This window comes from Sapajus apella, unplaced genomic scaffold (assembly GCF_009761245.1).
Source record: "Sapajus apella isolate SASKATOON/1434 unplaced genomic scaffold, GSC_monkey_1.0 scaffold97, whole genome shotgun sequence".
NCBI classification, from domain to species: domain Eukaryota; kingdom Metazoa; phylum Chordata; class Mammalia; order Primates; family Cebidae; genus Sapajus; species Sapajus apella.
This window is the reverse complement of record NW_022437037.1, coordinates 432,582-438,028: the sequence shown is the minus strand read 5'-3', so window position 1 is coordinate 438,028 and position 5,447 is coordinate 432,582.

Here is a 5,447-nt window from a genome sequence, read left to right as displayed (position 1 = left end):
ATTCTTGACCTCAAGTGATCTGCCTGCCTTGGCTTCCCAAAGTGCTGGGATCATAGGCGTGAGCCACCAGGCCTGGCCGTGCAGTTCTGACTCTTTATTTCCCTCTCCCTTCCAGAATGTCCTCTGCAGGCATTGTTTCCTTTGTCCTCTAAGCAGCATGCTCCTTCCATGCAGCCTTCTGGATCCTGAAAGGTAATTTGCTATGGACAGCATGAGTATTGTTTTGCCCAGAATTGAACGTGGAAAAATGAACACCAAATGTGTTAGTGCTTTTTTAGTTTTTAAAAACCTTGCCTATTAAGATAATCAACTTGCTTTTTCCCAATATAGGTGAAAACATTAAACGGAATTGTTCCTGGGTTGTCACAGCTGAATTATCTGATTTTCCCACTCTCATCCCCACCAGGGAGGAGGGACAGAATAGGCTGGGATGAGTTCCATGGAACTGTGGTGAGGATCAGTCCATGGCTGGATTTTTTACGTGTGAGACTGGAGGGCAGAGGGAAGCCACAAGAGTAAGTCCAACACCGGAAGCTGTCATTCAAAGGAGCTTGTCAGAAGGCAGGAGGAGCCCAGCAGGAAAAGACCAGTCTGCCTCTAGTGCCTTCAAGAGTGGGGCCACAGGATCCAAACTGATAGCACATCAGGGGAAGGAAAAGAAGCTAACCTATTACAGAACAGAGTTGTGGTTAAGAGCCCAGGCTGGGCTTGGTGGCTTATGTCTGTAATCCCAGTACTTTGGGAGGCCAAGGCAGGTGGATCACCTGAGGTCATGAGCTCGAGACCAGCCTGGCCAACATGGCGAAACCCTGTCTCTACTACAATTCAAAAATTAGCTGGGTATGTTGGCACGCGCCTGTAGTCCCAGCTACTCAGGAGGCTGAGGCAGGAGAATCGCTTGAACCTGGGAGGCGTAGGTTGCAGTGAGCCAAGATTGCATCACTGCACTCCAGCCTGGGTGACAGAGTGAGACTCTGTCTCCAAAAAAAAAAAAAGGACCAACCTACCCTCAGATGGTTCAAACCCAGCTGGGCCCTTCCCAGCTGTGAATTTGGGCAGATTGCTGCTCCACTGCAAAGCTCAGCTTTCTCACCTGTGAAATGGGACTACCATAAAATTAGAATACTTATTTCTTAGGATGACTTTAAAATTATTTAATTTTATTTTCATTTGTTTGTTTATTTATTTCTGAGACAGGGTCTCGCTGTGTCACCCAGGCTGGAGTGCAGTGGTGTAATCATGGCTCACTGCAGCTTCGACCTCCCAGGCCCAAGCAGTCCTCGTACCTCAGTCTCTCAAGTAGCTAGGACCACAGGGGCGTGCCACCACGCCCAGCTAGGGTGTGTGTGTGTGTGTGTGTGTGTGTGTGTGTGTGTGTGTGTAAAGACAGCCTCCCTATGTTGCCTAGGCTAGTAGGGTAATTCTAAAGTTTCAAAGACGTCATACTTTCAAAGTACTTCACTAAAGGCTTAGTATAATTCTTCAAATAACTGCATTTCTGCTCAAACACTACCAGTCAATGAGCCACCCCGATCATCCCATGTACTTAAAATTGAAACTCAACCCAGCACTTCTTGTCCCCTTACCTGCTTTATTTTTCTCCATAGCTCATATCAGTCTTACGCGATCTGAGGGATTACTTACAGTTATTTTCAATATTGTCATTCTCCTTCCATTAGAATGTAAACTCCTTGAAGGGAGAATCTTTTGTCTGCTTTGTTCATTGATTCTATCCCTAGCACCTCAACACAGTGTGTGACCAGGTGCTCAGTAAATTGAGTTGTTGAATAAATAAACACTGGCCAACATTATCATCACCATTCCTGGGTCAGAAACTCTTGACAATCCTGTGAGACAGAAAATTAGGAGAAGGTAAATATTTTAAAAATTAGGGTAGTGGCATGATAGTTCACGCCTATAATCCCAGAACTTTGGGAGGTCGAGGCCGGTGGATCACCTGACGTCAGGAGATCGAGGCCAGCCTGGCCAACATGACAAAACCCCATCTCTACTAAAAACACAACAATTAGCTGGGTGTGGCAGCATGCCTGCAGTCCCAGCTACTTGAGAGGCTGAGGCAGAGAATCGCTTGAACCCAGGAGGTGGAGGTTGCGGTGAGCCCAGACCATGCCACTGTACTCCAACCTGGATGACAGAGACAGACTCTGTCTTAATAAATAAATTTTTAAAAATAAAATAAGGATGGGTGGGGCTTGACTGTCTCAAAAAAAGTTGGGGTAGCTAATTATAAATTTTTATTGGGTCCTGAATGAAGCTTTCACATCTTGTCCTTCACATAAACCATGGAGAGCATCCTGAGAGAGGCCTTTAGGGCAGTGGATGAAGAGGAAGGAGCAAAGCCATGACTAGCTGAGACCAAAGCAAAAGAAGGGAAGAGGCTATCCTACTGGACCTGGGGAGGGGAGCTCAGAGATCAAGGTCTGGGGTACATTGGCTGGTGAGGGTACATTTGCTACAATTAATGTTTCTGTGACTGATGAGGAGCAATGGATTTTCATTTTCAATCTTTGTTTATTTTCTTATCTATTTTTCTGATTATACAACATTGGCTATGTTCTCTTTGAAATGTTTTTCACTTTTTATTTTATTATATCTTTTAATTTTATTATTTATTAATTTTTTGAAACAGAGTCTCACTCTATCACCCAGGCTGGAGTGCAGTGGCGTGATCTTGACTCACTGCAACCTCTGCCTCCAGGGTTCAAGCGATTCTCCTGCCTCAGCCTCCCAAGTAGCTGGGATTACAGGCATGTGCCACCACATCTGGCTAATTTTTTGTATTTTTAGTAGAGACGAGGTTTCACTCTGTTGGTAATGCTGGTCTCAAATTCCTGACCTCAGGTGATCCGCCTGCCTCGGCCTCTCAAAGTGCTGGGATTACAGGCGTGAGCCATTGTGCCCAGCCACTCCTCTTTATTTTCTAGAGCCTCTCTCTCTCTCGTATAATCTCCAGATTAGGCAGGAAATTGTACTTGGGTCTGAGAAGAACAGCTTCTCCCAGGGGAAGCGGGTTTTGAGACTTTCTCCTTGATTATACTTTCTCGCCACCAGTACCCTTGCCATGCAAAGGCAGAAATGTATGCTTAGGCTGTTTCCTAAAGCCAGACCAGGGGCTCAAACTCAAGTACCTATAAGGTCTGTCAGGTCAAGCAAATGAGTACTGCAGGCCAGGTATGACAAAAGCCACAGCCCAAGTGTCATGATGAATGGCGGCTGCCACCTGGCCTTCATTACCTCCAGCAGTCATCACAACCAGGCAGCCTGATTGTTGACAAGTAGGCCGTAGACGCAATGTCACCAATCCTGCCAATTTTTCAAGAAAAGCAGAAAAGCTCTAAGCAGGCCAAGACTGTGTGTCTTCAGCCTTCAGGCTTCTTGGTTTTTGTTTGTTTCTTTGGCTTTTTTGAGACAGAGTCTTGTTCTTATTGCCCAGACTGGAGTGCAATGGCGCAATCTCAGCTCACTGCAACCTCTGCCTCCTGGGTTCAAGCAATTCTCCTGCCTCAGCTTTCCAAATATCTGGGATTATAGGTGCCTGATACCACACCCAGCTAATTCTGTTTGTATTTGAGTAGAGATGGGATTTTACCACATTGGCCAGGCTGGTCTCAAACTCCTGACCTCAGGTGATCCACCCACCTCAGCCTCCCAAAGTGTTGGGATTACAGGTGTGAGCCACCATGTCCGGCCTAGACTACTAATTTTTTTGTTTCGCTTAGTTGTATATTACTTCTGAACTTTGTTCATCGTTGTTCTAGGTAGCAGTTTTGCTTAAACATGTTTTGGGGGCAGTATGCACTTTTTTTTTTTTTTTAGTTGGAGTCTCACTTGATTGCCCAGACTGGATTGCAATGGGGTGATCTTGGCTCACTGCAACCTCCGCCTCCTGGGTTCAAGTGATTCTCCTATCTCAGCCTCCCAAGAAGCTGGAATTACAGGCATGCGCCACCATGCCTGGCTAATTCTGCATTTTTAGTAGTGACAGGGTTTCACCACCTTGGTCAGGCTGGTCTCAAACTCCTGACCTCAGGTGATCCACCCTTCTCGGCCCCCCAAAGTGCTGGGATTACAGGCATGAGCCTCCATGCCCGGCCCCAAATATCCTCTTAGAGCCAGGGCAACATCTGCTTTCCCGGCTTATATAAATTCTAGCACAGCTCACATGCGTATGTGGGTGCTTAATAAATGCTCTTTGAAGGTGATGATAATAAATTGAGATTTGGAAAAGCTGAAACTGCCTTCTAGGAGCATGGCTCAGAGGGTGGAATGCTTTAGAAAGAGTCCCTGTGAGGCCGGGTATGGTGGCTCACGCCTGTAATCCCAGCACTCTGGGAGGCTGAGGTAGGTGGATTACCTGAGATCGGGAGTTTGAGACCAGCCTGACCAACATGGAGAAACCCTGTCTCTGCTAAAAATACAAAATTAGCTGGGCATGGTGGCACATGCCTGTAATCCCAGCTACTCAGCAGGCTGAGGCAACAGAATCACTTGCAACTGGGAGGAAGAGGTTGCAGTGAGCTGAGATCTCACCATTGCACTCCAGCTTGGGCAACAAGAGTGAAACTCTGTCTCAAAAAAAAATAAAATGAGTCCCTGTGAGAAAAGGCAAAAGGAATTGGGGTTACTAATAACATATCATGGAGAAAAGAAGGTTAAGGAGAATTTAACAGCCATCTTCAAATATCTAAAGGGATATTGCTCATGTGTTTTAAACATCAGTTCTTGTCTACTAAGGACAGGGCATGAGGGAATTATCTTAAATGGGAGCAGGAAGGACTTAGATTAGATATCAATGGGGGAAACATCCCAGCAGAAAGGATCTGAGACGCTGGAAGGCAGCATGATGTAGAGAAAGGACATGGTTATTTTCAGAACAAAGGCTGCTGATTTTTATTGTGGGAAGTTTGGAGCTCGGGGCTTCCAAGTCAGCCAGTTACTAGTCACGTGATCTTCAGCAAGTGACTTCACCTTTCTGATGCTCAGTTTCCTCATTTGTTAAATAGGGATAATAACAACATCTATTTATTGGATTATTATGAGGATTAAATAAGACTTGGTATATAAAGCCATTAGCCCAGGCCTGGTCCAAAGGAAGTCTCAACCAATAATGAATGCCATTCATTACTGTTAATCAGCTACAGTCTTACCTGGAAAAACCCATCCTACATGCAGACATAAGCTCCCTTTTCAGGCACATCAAACAAACAAAAACAAACAAATGTTGTAGGACTTACAGTCTCACTGGGAACACATGATGTGAACGCTCAGAAAGTTCAACACATAGAATATTTAAATAGTGGGGCTAGTAGAGTGAAGTGGTCAAGAGCATGGAGTCAATAAAATACGTGAGCCCTTAGAACAGTGCTTGGCATCTTGGAGTTGTTTGCCCTTGATAGAACAAAAGCACAGTCAAGGTAAGGTTACTT